This window comes from Triturus cristatus, chromosome 6, assembly GCF_964204655.1.
Source record: "Triturus cristatus chromosome 6, aTriCri1.1, whole genome shotgun sequence".
In the NCBI taxonomy this organism is placed as follows: Eukaryota; Metazoa; Chordata; class Amphibia; order Caudata; family Salamandridae; genus Triturus; species Triturus cristatus.
The window spans coordinates 93222306-93237688 of record NC_140589.1 but is presented as its reverse complement, the minus strand read 5'-3'; the positions used below and the strand labels follow the sequence as shown (position 1 = coordinate 93237688).

At 46.8% G+C, this 15383-nt stretch overlaps 1 protein-coding gene across 3 annotated transcripts in view; it reads left to right on the top strand.

Annotated features, from left to right (window-relative positions):
• Positions 1-15383, top strand: part of LOC146813813 (beta-1,3-galactosyltransferase 2-like) — a 139882-nt gene that overhangs the window by 12612 nt on the left and 111887 nt on the right. Inside the window, exon 2 of one of the 3 annotated variants that reach the window (XR_014962903.1) lies at positions 9214-9622. The exons of the other annotated variants lie outside the window; for them this stretch is intronic. The gene's annotated coding sequence lies outside the window, so the exon portion shown is untranslated. Of the gene's footprint in view, positions 1-9213; positions 9623-15383 lie in introns of those variants that run through there. 3 annotated transcript variants of the gene reach the window in all.

The following is a 15383-nucleotide window of genomic DNA, read 5'->3' as shown; positions in this document are numbered from 1 at the left end:
TGGTGAGGCCGAAGGGGAGCACGGTAAACTGAAAATGCTCTTGGCCCACCGTGAACCGCACGTAACGCCGGTGGGCCGACTGGACGGGGATATGGAAGTATGCGTCCTGCAAGTCCAACGCTACCATCCAGTCTCCGGGGTCTAGGGCAGCTAGAACCTGAGCCAAGGTTAACATCTTGAACCGTTCCTTTCGGAGGAAGGCATTGACGTTCCGGAGGTCCAAGATGGGGCGCAAGCCCCCTTTGCCCTTCTTGGGAACCAGAAAGTAGTGGGAATAACAACCACGACCTACTTCTGGACTCGGAACGCGCTCGACGGCCCCCTTGGCCAAGAGGGCCGAAACTTCCTCGCGGAGAAGATTCAAATGATCCCCCGAGATACGGTGGTGCTGCGGTGGCATGGCTTGAGGGGTCGTCTCGAAGGGGAGGGAGTAGCCCCTTCGGACGATTTGCAGCACCCACCTGTCCGATGTAATGGACCGCCAGTGGAGCAGGTGATGGCGAACTCTGCCGCCCACTGGCGTGGAATGGGCCTAAAAGCTCGGACTAGGAAGGCTTTGAGGCGGATGCTGCCGGGGTGGATGTGGGCTGACCACGTCGTCCTCCAGATCCGCCACGGCGGAAACCACGTCCGCGACCGCGCGCAGGTTGGTTCTGCGGCTGGTGGCTGGGCGGACGTGAGGAGGCGCCCCTTCCTTGGCCACGAAAGGGGCGAAAAGCGGAGGTGTGCGCCCGCGGAGCCGAGAGGCCCAAGGACTTGGCCGTAGCCCGGGAGTCCTTAAAGCGGTTCAGCGCACTGTCCGCCTTCTCGCCAAACAGGCGAGTGCCATCAAAGGGCATGTCCATGAGGGTGTTCTGGACATCTCCGGAAAATGACGTGGACCGCATCCAGGCGTGGCGGCGGAGCGCCACCGTGGTGGAAATCGCCCGACCCAGCGAGTCCGTGGTGTCAAGCCCACATCGTATGGCGTGCCGCGCTGCATCCCTCCCATCGGCCAAAGCCTGGGTAAGACGTGTCCGGACCTCCTCCGGACACAGGGGCAGCACGTCCTCCACCGTATCCCACAGAGAATGGGAATAACGGTCAAAGAGACAGGCGGTGTTCAAAGACCGCAGGCCCAAACTAAGGGACGAGAACAGTTTCTTGCCAAACTGCTCGAGTCTCTTGGAATCCCGGTCCGGCGGAGCGGTCGGGAAGGAGGATTGGGAGGTAGAGGCCTGGATAACCAGACTCTCGGGGGTGGGGTGTTGGGACAGGAAACTGGGGCCGCCCGGAGCAGGGCGGTGGCGCTTGGCAACGTTCCTATCCACAGGAGGAACTGTGGAGGGCTTGGACCAGGTGCCCTGCAGAACGTCAGTGAGGGCCTCATTGAACGGCAGCAGAGGCTCAGTGGAGCTTGCTGCGGTTTGAAGCACCTCAGTGAGGATGTTAGTCCTCACAGCCACGGCAGGCAGCTCGAGCCCAAGGGCTGCGGCCGCCTTGCGCAGCACCACAGAAAATGCTGCACCCTCCTCCGAAGCCACAGTCGGAGGAGAAGTGAATCCAGTGTCTGGCGAGGTATCCAGACCACTGGCCTCCCCCAGTTCATCTGCCCAGTCCTGTGAAAGCTGCGACTGAACAGCCATAGGGTCCTCGAACCCCTCCCAGTCGCCCCCGTCTTCCGATTCCTGATAAACAGGAGGAATGATCGGAGCCGGACTGTAGAGATGATAGGTCTCAAGCGGCGCCGGACGCGGCGTCGGTCGACGCCGTTGCGGCGCCGGGTCCAGAATAGGGCTAAACTGGGGTTGGACGCCGTCCGGAGTCGGCACCGAAGGCGTCGGCGGCACCGGAGGTGTAGGCGTCTGCGCCGGTGGCGGCGTCGGTGGTTCATTCGCCGGCGCCGGTGGAGGAGTGGTTAGGTCAACCGGCGTCGACGGGGGCCCAGGCATGGGCCCCGCGGGGACCTGCGGCGTCGAGACCGGAGTCGTCGACGGCGCCGGGGCCGAAGCCGCCGGCAGGCAAGGTCGCCCAGTCGAGTCCGCGGGGCCCGAAGGCGCGCCAGCGGGCGTCGACGGCGGGGCCAGGCTCCTCATGGCCGAGAGGAAGGCACTGACCTCCGCCGGCGTCGCGTTAGTCCCAGGGACCGGAAGGTATGGGGACGGGCGCGGCGCCTGCGGCTCCGCCGGAGCCGCGGGGGTGAAACCACCCGGACCCTCGGCCGAGTCGCGCGACCGGCGAGGGGAGTCCGAAGAGCGATGTCGCCTCTTGGACTTCTTAGAGCGTTTGGACTTACCCGACGACTTGGAGCCCGACGATCGATGGTGGCGTCGGCTAGGGCTCCGCGAGCGATCCTTGGACCTCCTCCTGGACCGGGATCGCGCACGACGCGGAGCCGAGTGGCGGAGCTCGAGAAGCTTGCGGGACCGCTCCCGCCGAGCCTTCGAAGTCAGGGCCTGGCAATCGGAGCACGACTCCGCGTCGTGGTCGGGGCCTAAACAGTAGAGGCACCGGCGGTGGTGATCGGTCACCGACATCAGTCGATGGCAATCCTCGCAAGCCTTGAACCCAGGCATCCTACCGGCACCAGATGTCGACAGACAAGGATCAAAAGTGATCAAAAAGATTTAGTCAAAAAAGACTAAAAGGGGTAGCTCTCCCGGATCTGCGCTTACTGGCGCGGAAAAAAGAAGAACTGACGTCAGCGCGCGAGGGCGGCGTCTAAGTACTCCGACGACGTCATTCCGGCGCACGACGCCGACGACGGACGCGGAGCCGCAGACGACGCCTAGCGACGCGCAAGGGGTATTGCTGACGAAAAATCTTCCGGATCCAGTCTGACGCCTGGGGATATTCTAAGGTGAGGAATCTAACTAACGTGTTTCTTTCAGATGGTTTATTTCAGTTTCGGTTTCTGTGCAATGAAGACAGCGCGACGTGCGCGCTGATCTTCATTGCACAGAAACCAGGGAGGGGGCCTCGGGAGCTGGGGAAGCTCTTCCCCAGCTCCCAAGGTCAAAGGGATTAAATAGAAATCCCTCTGCTGTCTGTAGCAGAGGGATTTCGTGCCCCTGGCCTCATGACGGAATGGTTCCGTCATGAGCACAGGGGCACCGATGCTCATGACGGAACCATTCCATCATGAGCATCGAAGGGGTTAATACACACGCACACCAAGCCATTCAAAGGGGATTCGACAAAAATTCGACCAAACTATGCAAGAAACCCCCCTCACGGTTAATAAAACACACATCCACCGCCGGATGTGTAATACTTTTTATTTTACTCTCTGGAAAGGAGACGAACCTTACTTGAGAGTCACCGCGTGCTCTTGGCTGAGCCCAATGCTGTGTTACACCCACCAGTGCCCGCCGAGTGCCACACACCTCTGTGTTGTATTCCACCAGCTAGTATGTATGCTATCACACTCTCTAGCCCATGTGCACTGTAACACCACCCCGTGAATATGTCATGCCACACTTGCCTTCGCACGGGTAATTTTGCCCCATCTAACGTGCCTTCCTCGATGCCTATGTTATAACGCACAGCGCTATGCCATACATATTACAATCTTGGATCCATATCTTTGTCACAGTGCATATGCAACATTACACTCCCCAGCACATATTTTATATTACAACTTTAGAGACTAGTTAGGTTACACAACACTGCCCTGTGCATATTACACTCCAAGGCGCATATCGCATAGCACGCGCTAGTGCCTGTGCTATCTCGCGCTCTCCAATGAATCTGTCATTGCGCACAATGTATTGCATATTATATTTCACGCCCTGGTTCATCTTATATCACACTTTTTGGTGCATAGTTTATACCATATACTATATCTAGTTTTCATTTTCAGTCGTGCTCTCAGGACTATGTTCTATATAACACTGCGTCCACCTACCCTTTTCACGGGCATTACATTTTGCGATGGGGGTGGAGGGTCAGGGGTGTTTCTGCCAAGTGAGCCCAGAGTCACAGTCACAAACGTCCTCTTCTTCCTGAATAAAAGTGAGATTATGCTGCATACTTGTTCATATTTTAAGTAGTTCGCACAGACACACATTTTAAAAACAATAAAGTTCCTAATACCACCTTCTCTGAACAGTTAGCTTGCTGCCCCATCCACCTCCTCCCTATCCTCTGTTGTCTGAATCCATGGACTAGCCTCCTCCCTCCTGCCATGCATGGTCTGATGTGCTGCCACTGCCCTCCATTTAGCATGATGTACCAGTCCACTCCTCCTGCCCTCCATTGCCCAAATCTATGGCCCATCATTGACTTCCTGCTTAGCCTCTGTGCTTAGCTTGCTGCCCCTATTCTCCTTCCCCCTGCCCTCCGATGTCTTTGTGCATGCCCCTGCTCCATCCTTTTTGCCCACCATGTTCCATGGACCTGCCACTCCTATCTACTCTGAGTGTTCTGTTGAGCTGCCACTCCCCTCCCACCTGCCTAGCATTGTCAGATGACTGTAACCTGTCCCTGCCACCTCCACCCTGCCTGTCCACATGCCATGCCCCTATCCCCTTCCTCCTGCCCTCCATGGTCCATTTTACTGCCACACCCTTCTGCCCTCCCTGGTCTGTTGTGCTGCAACTGCTCCTCCTGCCTGCCCCGCGCGGTCTGTTGTGAGGCCCCTTCCCCTGAACTCTCTTGTCTGTGCCCAGGTCCTGACCCTCCCTTCTATCCTCCATGGTCCTTTGTGCATGTCCCTGCACCCTCCTTCTTGCCCATCATAGCCATTGTGCTGCCACTAACCCTCCTGATTGCTATGCATGGTCTTCTGTGCTGCCATGGCCCCTCCCACCTTCCCTGTGTGGTCAGCTAGCTGCCCCTGACCCGCTCCCACCTTCCCTCCATGGTCTGTGTGTATGCCATCATAGTCTCACTGTTGCTCTACATGGTGTGTCTTGTTTCTAGTGCCTCTATGGTCATCTTGCTGCTCCAGCCCTGCCCCCTTGCCCCCAGCCCTCTGTTTCCATGTGCGGACTCCTATTCCCTCCCTCCTGGCTTGTCTGTTCCATTGTAATGCCCCTGACCCGTCCCTCCTGCCCTTTATGGTCTGTTATGCTGCAGCTTTCTCTCCTGTCTGTCCATTATGGTCAGCTAGCTACCATTGCCTCTTTCCCCTCTGTTCTCTGTTGTCCATGTGCATGGTCCTGTCCCCTCCCTTTTGCTTTCTATGGATTGTTGTGCTTCACTCCCGTCCCGCATGCCCTGTGTGGTGTATTGTGCTGCTGCAAACCCTGATGCCTGCCCTGTAGGGTCAGTTTGGTGCACCTCTCCATGTCCCTCTTGTCCTCTGTTATCCGAGTCCATGTCCCTACCCCAATTCCTCCTGCCTACCATGATCCAATGTACCATACTTGCGAACATTTTGAACTTGCAGATAGGAGACAGATCAAATAAAGCCCATTTGAGCTTAAAAACATTGGACGTTTCTTGGCTGAAACTGGTCTGTTGGCATGTATGGTTGTACTACCACTGCCTCTTCCTTTTGCCCACAATGGTCTATTATATTGCCACAGCCTCTCTTGCCAGTCCTGTATTGTTGGTTTGTTGCCCCTGCCCCCCTTTCCACTGCCCTCCATAGTCTGTTGTGCTGCCACTGCCCGTCCTGCCTGCCCAGTGTGGTCAAATTGTTGCCTCTGCACTGTCCTACCTGCCTTCAATTTTCAGAGTCCGTGCACCTGGCCTCTGCCTCTCAACAGTATCCCAATGAACAACTAGATTGCTAACATTCTATATTTATTACAAAAGTGTGGAACGCCTGACGTCATCTTGATGTAATCAAAACTGTAATACCTAGAGCATTTCCTTTAGAAATTACATATCTGAGAGGGTCTTATTTGCATCAAAATTATGGTTAGCGCTCTAAAAAACTAAAATTAGGACATATTTTCTGAGTTTTCAAATATCGACAAAGAACTTTTAAATTATTTGTAATCTTTGTTTTTTTATCCAGTTGACCACTTGATTAAATGTTGCATCTAGGGGAGAGGATGTGGTGTTACTTCCGGAGCTGCAGACTTTGCAACTGGGGAACCAGATTGGAGTTTCTGCTTCAGCTCAACATTCTGTGATTCTGGTCAAATCACTTAATCTCCCCACGTCTACAACCAAAACGAATTTGATCTTGTGTGATGTAACCAATGCTCATGTAAAGCACTCCAATACTTGACAAGTCTGCACTATATAAAACTGCAAATACACAAAAATAAGTGTTTTGCACACTTCTGTCATTGGGCTACATCTGGGTGATATTTGTGCTGCATTTGGGCTCTTTTGTCTCTGGTGGGCATCTTGGGAGATTTATTTGTTATGAAGTTTCCTAATTTCCTCATTTACTGCCGTCTCCTCAGTAGGAAATGCTTTCAGTTTTTTACTTTGATTCCATCAAGAAGGTATTCAGATATGTCACACATTTGCCATAAATTCTGAACGTTAGCACTCTAGTTGCTCATTAGATCACTGTAGTAAAGCTACTGCTCACCATGGAAGTCTGCTGCTGGTATTAAAAGTGCATGTTTCAGTCTGCATATCAGAATTTTTTAATGAAATAGAAGAGGATTTGAGAAGTCACTCAAAATGTGCCCTAATTTTTCTTTCTTCAGCACTAATCATAATTTATATGGCAAAATGAACCACCTCGTTGTGTTCTTTTTTAAATTAAATGTTTTAAGTGTTACCAGTTTATTCCAATCAAGATGGCTTCAGGTGTGCCATTCTTTTGTCATAAGTAAGACAGTAAGAGCTCTAGTTGTTCTTAAGAACATTCTGGGACATTCTGTCATTGGGCTATACTTGGGCTACATCTGGGTGATATTTGGGCTACATTTGGGCTCTTTTGTCTCTGGTGGCCATCTTGGGAGATTTATTTGTTATGATGTTTCCTAATTCCCTCATTTACTGCAGTCTCCTCAGTAGGAAATACTTTCAGTTTTTTACTTTGATTACATCAAGAAGGCATTCAGATGTGTCACACATTTGCCATAAATTCTGAATGTTAGCACTCTAGTTGCTCATTAGATCACTGTAGTAAAGCTACTGCTCACCAGGGAAGTCTGCTGCTGGTATTCAAAGTGCATGTTTCAGTCTGCATGTCAGAATTTTGTTTATGAAATAGAAGAGGAATTGAGAAGTCAAAATGTGCCCTAATTTTTCTTTCGGCAGCACTAATCATAATTTCTATGGCAAAATGAACCCCCTCATTTTGTTCCTTTGTAAATTAAATGTTTTGAAGTGTTACCACTTTATTCCAATCAAGATGGCTTCAGGTGTGCCATACTTTTGTCATAAGTAAGACTGTTAGCGCTCTAGTTGTTCGTTAGAACACTCTGGGACATTCTGTCATTGGGCTATACTTGGGTTACATCTGGGTGATATTTGGGCTACATTTGGGCTCTTTTGTCTCTGGTGGCCATTTTGGGAGACTTATTTGTTATGAAGTTTCCTAATTTCCTCATTTACTACAGTCTCCTCAGTAGGAAATACTTTCAGTTTTTTACTTTGATTCCATCAAGAAGGCATTCAGATGTGTCACACATTTGCCATAAATTCAGAATGTTAGCACTCTAGTTGCTTATTAGATCACTGTATAGTAAAGCTACTGCTCACCAGGGAAGTCTGCTGCTGGTATTGAAAGTGCATGTTTCAGTCTGCATGTCAGAAGTTTTTAATGAAATAGAAGAGGATTTAAGAAGTCACTTAAAATGTGCCCTAATTTTTCTTTCTGCAGCACTAATCATACTTTCTATGGCAAAATGAACGCCCTCATTTTGTTCCTTTTTATATTAAATGTTTTAAGATTTACCACTTTATTCCAATCAAGATGGCTTCAGGTGTGCAATACGTTTGTCATAAGTAGGACTGTTAGTGCTCTAGTTGTTCTTTAGAACACTCTGGGAAGCTGCAGTAGAACACAAAGGAATCAACTGACAGTCTCTGCCCTTGTTGGATGTACATGTTTTACTGAGAATGTCAGACTTCATTCTCACATGACTGAGAAAGATAATGCGAATTTACAGAAAATATGCTCTCAGTTTAGCTTATAGATCACCTTCCAAACCTCTGTGGGAAAAGCATGAGAAAATAGTTTTCTCTCAAACATGATTCATGATATCACAGCAGAAGGCTTTTTCACATGGTAAAAATACCTTAGAACACACCACAAGTCCTAAAATGAGTATGGTACCATCAACAAATTATTTATAATGTAACTAAAGTCTTAAAACCTTATATTAACTGCAATGCTTTTTAATGAGGTGCTATCATGTATATTGGTCCCAAGATGGCTGCCAACACTTCTTGGATGAAGTACTGACAGCCAATCAGATCTCACGATGAGATGTGTGGTTAGGCTCTGCCCAGATATATCTATCTTTTTAACTCTAATTTTCTCAGGAACTACTGAACGGATTTACACCATTTAAGCAAAAGGCACAAGTCTGAACTGAGGACTACCTCTTTGCCAAATCTGGTGTAATTCCGTTCAGCAGTTGGGGCTGTAGCTGCGTCAACAGGTCCTATGGGGAAAATGCGTTTTGGGACCCCCCTTTTTTCTCGGCCCCCGCTTGACGAATCACCGTGAAATATTCAGGATAGGAGCGGACCGGAGCTGGCCAAAAGTTTGGAAAATTTTGCGAAGATTCGTCATTCGGCACCAACATTATTCCAAATAGAATGTTGCGGATTTCCTATGGAAAATAAGTCCTAACTATAACTACCTACTGGCGACTGCCAGTAGGTTATATATATATATATATATAATCTCCAAACGAAATTGCACCCAAGGAGCCACACAGGTAGGTTTCTATTCCTATATTATGTTTCGGGATGCAATCCACACGGGCAGGTGATGGAGCGGGTAAAATGTTTTCCTTTTATATACCCAATCCATTTATGTATGTTTGTATTAAAACGATTAATAAGTAATCATAATAATTAAGTTTGTTGAATGGAAACTAATCAACCTTATTAACCGAGAGAATACATGTGGGATTGCTGTGCATGGCTAAAATAATATGTAAACTAAGTTTGTATGCATATTAATAGGATAAACGTTGCTTATGTGATGTTATCGTGAATTATGCTTAAATAAACAAGTATTAATGGCTTTGAACGTTGCATATAGCTAGGTAAATGCACACACGTATGGGTATTAGCAAGGGAAATAACACTGTTTAACCATTTCAATGTATTAATTAAGTTTTTTATGTTTCTTTGCTTAAGTTAACCATTTGGGCCTGCTATAAAATGGCCACCGACTGAATCAGGCATTTATGAAGTAATACCGATGAAGGGAAAGGAGAAATGCGAGAAATGCGCCTGCGCAAACTTCAGCAGTTGCGACCTGCCGGTGAACTGTCATCGCTGTGCCCATCAAGGCTGCTCCGGGCGAAAGGCCAACCCTTCAACAGAAATTGTTGCAACCTGAACTATGGATTGCTAATATTCCCATACATTCGTTTTGGAACTTTTAATATGTAGGAACGACAACTAATGTTTCCTGATGCATTAGAATGTATTTCAGTTGACCAATGAGAATCACTGAAAATGTCAATGGCAACATTTGGAATGTAAATTTTATTATAAATAATAGTAGACTAGAGAGGTGGGTGTTCGTCGTGACTTCATCATTTCCAGTATCCTGATGTTATGCAGACAGAGAGGACGGTGACTCTGCATGATAGAACAGAACTTTGACGATTTGACTGAGGACCAGATTCTGACTTAGAAAACGACAATTAGCCAGAATAGGTAAATATGACAACAGATTAAAGTTATTAACTAGGATTTAACCTGCATTTGATTTAGATAAAGAAATATTAATTGAACTCATGTGTCGGGTTGTTCTTTATTTGAAATGTATTATTGAATAATTTTAGAGAATTAAGGAGTCATTAAGCTATTTCCAACTAAATGATTTATTGACCTATATTTCCTTGATGGGAAGAGAAGCGAGGGTTTTGATAGTAGAGGGAAAGTGATAAAGTTCCCATCAAGGGAAGCAGTGTGGTTCGGAACCAAATGTTTTTCCCTTCTGAGTAGGTGCGGATAGATTGATGGAATGAATGTTGGTGTTAAGGGCCCCACCAGCGTATGATGTGTGTGTGTGTGTGTGTGTGTGTGACTGCGAGATCTCTCTGTCCGTGGTAGTAGGGAAAAATTGAAGAACCTGAACTGCACCAGTTTTTCTGGAAGCTAGAGATGGTTTTTAGGTCTCGCTGAGGCAAGCGCATGCGCTGGCTCGGAGAGACATTTTGTAGTGCTGCCTGTGGCCTAAAGCTTCAGTGCACGTGATCGTGCACGCGCGCAGCCGCCAATCACTGCTGCGCGCGCACCGCTCACGTGCTTGCCACACAGCGCTCCCGTCCAAGCGATCGCGATCACTTTCGCTTTGATCGCGATCGCTATTACTTTCGTTTTAACATTTTTTTTCGGTGGCAGTGAAACAAACCCGAATTGCTTACTGCTTTAACATTTTTTTGCGCGGTGGTGAAACAAACCCGAACTGCTTACTGCTTTAACATAGTTTTATGCGCATGTTTGTTTTCTTTAATGGCGCCCGAATTATCTTCATCTTTCACAGTTGTTTGCGTGCGCACTTGGTTTTATTTAATGCCGGTGAAATATACCAGAACTGTGTTCAGCTTTCACAGTTCTTTGCTTATTACTTGTAGGCAGACAACAACGTTCACAAAGCACTTTATGATAACAATGCGCTTTAGATGGTGGTGAAACAAACTCGAACTGCTTTAAAAAAAAATTGCGCGCGTGTTTGTTTTCTTTAATGACACCCAAATTGTCTTCATCTCTCACAGTTCTTTGCGTGCGCGCTTGGTTAACTTTAATGGCGGTGAAATAAAACAAAAATGTTCAGCTGCCTCTTCCTTTAGCGACCCCCCTCCAACCCCTCAAACAGCACACCTTATCTTAAACACAGGTCGCGATATCCTGCAGAGCCATTCCTTTAATACAAACTGGCGCCGCCTACATTTACATATTTAAGTGGATGAAAGACCGAAACAATTCACAGGATCAACTGTCGGTGGCTTTCCCTCGCCTGCAGCCACGTGTCCCAGCCTCCCGCTGACTGGCATGGGCATGATTTGTGATCATTTGTTTTCCTTCCCTATGTGTGTGGCCTAACTTAGCGCAACTGCCAGCGATCACACAGATATTCCGGGGCTTTGTTTGTACCGGTGTCATAACGTTCCCAACAAATGCAGACTACATTTTTTGAATGAATACCACAAATAAATGTTTTGGCAGGAAATTACCTGTTACACCAACTTAATGCACATGGAAATTGCTCTTACTAATTTTATATAGCGCAAACACGACCTGAAGGTAGGTTTGGCATTACGTGCAGTCCATATGTCCCAGCCACCCGCTGACAGGCACGGGCAGGATTTGTGATCACGAAATATGCACAGTGGCACAACAAAGTAGGCTGACAGAAATAAAGAGCGTCAGTCAGATGGCTTTATTTACCTTCTTTATGTCGCCAAGGCATGTGCTGATGACAGGCTTTCTGCCTAGCGCAGCCAACATCAGAAAAAGCAGGGCATAATTCCCATGTACATGTTTTAAAAAATATGTTCTAATGAGCTCTGCACGGCCGTGTCTCCTCCTCGCACAGAAGAAGTGGTGCTAACAATGCCGGGCTTCTTCCATGTCCAGCTTTCCATTGGAGGCAGGCGAAAACAAATGTATTTGTGCCCTTTCAGCACAACTGTGCAAAGTGTGCAGTATTGATGGCCCTGCCTGCACTGGGTGTACGAAGGAAGTATGCCGTGCCGCTAGCCCCTTACCTTCACTATGTGTGTGGCATAACTTAGCACTCCTGCCAGCGATCACACAGTTATTCCGGGGCTTTGTTGGTCCCGGTGCCACAACGTTCAAAACAAAAGCAGACTACATTTTTCAAATGAATACCTTAAATAAATGTATTTACCGGAAATTATCCGTTACATCTACTTAATGCATATGTAAATTGCTCTTACTAATTTTATATAGCGCAAACTCGACCTGAAGGTAGGTTTGGGAAATATTTTATTAAGGCATTACGTGCACTCCATATGTCCCAGCCGCCCGTTGACAGGCACGGGCAGGATTTGTGATCACGGAATCTGCACAGTGGCACAACAAAGTAGGCTGACAGAAATAAAGAGCGTCAGTCACATTGCTTGATTTACCTTCTTTATGCCGCAAAGGCATGTGCGGATGACAGGCTTTATGCCCAGTGCATCCAACATCAGAACAAGCATTGGCATAGCCAAAAGGTCTCGCCTTTGGGACCTTATAAGTGTTTAGCTTTCAACAGTTGATGTTGCACTAAGGATATTGTGCTGCATATTTAAATACTTATAAGGTCCCAAAGGCGAGACCTATTGGCTATGCCAATGCTTGTTATTGTTTTGGTTTAATGATTTTGGCATGTTTATAGCTTATCGATTATTGATTGGTATTGATATATGTACTAACGCTATATGTTGAAGTCGTATTGAGTTTTATGTAGTTTGTACGACTTCTGGGATGTAGGAAGTCGGTAACAGTTCCGTAGTAGGGCAGAGAAAAGAAAACGCTGCTCTCGGGAAAGACAGAATTTTTGGCCCTGTAGGTACACAGGGAAAAGCGTGTAACAATTGAAGTTGCGCGTCACATTGTTTGGGTTCGATTTGGTGACATCGTCGTATGTTGCCGTTAGAGACATGTCTGTGTGAAAAGAGTGTGTATGATAGCGAAGGGTACCTGTGAAATTTTGGTCTTTAAGTACCAGGAAACCAATTGGCATACCGATAACGCTTATCACTGGAAAGGTAGCAGGTGTTCTCTGAGCTTGTTAGAAGGACAAAGTTGAGGTAAGCGCTGCTTTGTTAACGTATGTCATAATTCTGTGGTAGGACAGTCTGTTCGCTGTTCTCGTGAAAGACAGAATTCTGTGTGAATGTACTACATATTCTTGTGTGAAAGTGCGTGAATGAAATAGCATTCGGGTTAATTGTGAAACTCTGGTTTTATTTCTCAGGAGCATTGCGTTTCCAACTATGTGTCTTAATTCTGGAGAAACAGTTAATTGATGCTTGATAGAAGGGTGAAGTAGAGGGATGTGCTACTTTATCAACGGAAGTAACGATTCTATAGTAGGGCAGAGGTAAGCGCTGCTCTCGGGAAAAACAGGATTCTCGTGAGAAAGGTCTATTGCTATACTGTGGTTAGCGAAGCAGACAATGGAGATGTTTATATGTTGTAACTAACGGTTTTGTAAAAATTGAAACAAAGACTACCGAGTAGTCTTGTAAAGGAGGGGAAGACTGGAGACAGGAGTTAGGAGTAGGAGCTGCCGCAGCGACTGGTGACGTCAGAAAGACCGCGCTGGGATTGGACAGCTAGTCAGAAGTGTAAAACGCTCTGGATTGGTACGTTAGTGTAAAGCCGCGCTAGGATTGGAGAAGTACAGGGTGACGTAGACGCTCCAGGATTGGTGCGTTAGTGAGAGTCGCGCTGGGATTTGAGGATTGTGACAGTGACGTCGACGCTCCAGGATTGGTGCGTTAGTGAGAGTCACGCTGCTATTGGACTAAAGATCGTACAGTTGAAGAAAAAGACTAAGGTTTCACGGGAAAAAGGAAAATGTATTATCATTCAGCAGAGAAGAAGAAAAAATCCTTGTTTAGTAAAATAAAAGGATGGTTTGTGAAAGACAAAGAGATTGTGAAAAGGGAAGGACAGTTACTTCCTCTGACAAAACCCCCCGCATCCTTCATGGTTGCGAAATATGGATACCATACTTGCATTTGGTTAGACAATTGGGCGAAGTACACAAGGGAAGACGGAGTTTTAGCATTCCCAGAAAATGGGTCGTTTAATTTGGCAATTTTAAGGAACCTGAGGGAGAGAATGATGAGCTTAGATCCACGGCCTAGACCGACACAGTTTGAGGCTTTGACTGAGTGGGAAGATGAGATGCATGAGCGAGAAAAACAGAGAAATGGCAGTAGATATAGATATATGTTTGGACGGCCAAATGATCGTGAATCTCATTGTGATCGAATGAGAAGGTGGCGAGACGCAAGTATGACTGAAGGACTGATTCCCGTAAGAGCTGCAGGAGAAAATGAAGGAAGGAAATGTATAGAAAAAAGACATAATATAGAACCTAGAAGGTATGGAGCAAATGAATCAGAGGATGATGTCCTAGATGATATGTTTTACAAAAACCCACCGCCGTACAGACAGGAATCATAGATACTAACCTCAGGTACTCCAGTGAAGGAAACTCTGCGAATCATCAAAACAGAGGTTACGACTCCAGAGGTGAAGAGAAGAAATTCTCTTAGGGAAAGAGAGGAAGAGATGGAAAATACGGCTGAAAGTGAAAATTCCAGGGAATTAGCAAAAACCACGTTAGAACTAACAGAGAAAATAAGAGAATTGACCAAAAATTTAGAAGCAGTTACAGTCCCTGTAACCATAGGTCCGGTTATGCCCATTTTTGAAAAACAGAAAGAAAGTAGCATGGTCTAACAGTTCCGTATGTAAGCAATAGACAAGCGGAACAAACCCTAATGAGAGCAAGGGAGAATTCTTGGAGACACACAATGAGTGAAGGTGAACCAAATGTGTCAAATAACCCGTTTTATAGTCCTGATTCTGTAGAAAGAAACAGAATAGTAGGGGGACCAATATTAGAACCACAAAGAATGACAGAACAAGGGAATGTAGAAAAATCAGTAGGTATAACTACAGACGAATTGAGCGAATGGCTGAAGGGCTTGCAAGGGAAAGAAAAGGAATCCCAAACAATTGATGTGGCGAAATTACGCATGGTGTTAGAAGAATTAATAGTAGGGACAATCTCCACAGAAAAACTGAAAAATTACCAGGATGAGGAGCTGTTGTTCTTATATAAGATTGTCACTTGGAGAGCAAAGAATTTACATGACAGGTTAGAAGAAATAGCAAGTGAAATGGGAATTGACATGGAAAAGGTGAAAGCTTTACAAAAGCCTTACCGGACAAAGATATTGAAAACCTGAACACTACAGGACGAATAGGGCAGGTTAAGGACATAATCACATTGTTAAGAAAATGGGGAGATGTGGACAAATGGAAAAGTAGATGGTATAGAAAGCGAGATGATACCTCAGACAGAACTTTCCCAGCATTTCCTGTGAGAGAAAAGGGGAAGGTAGTGACAGAGTTTCCCATGAGAGAGATTCCAGGAGGGGGATATGTGCATGTCCCATGGACAAGACAGGACATTTTGTCATTTACAAATGACTTCCCTCGATTGCGAGAAAAGACCGTCGAGTGGTACAGACAGGTGGACAGGTTTGTTAAGCTGTCAAAGGTACTGTGGATTGATCTAAATAGCCTATTTGATATAATAGTGC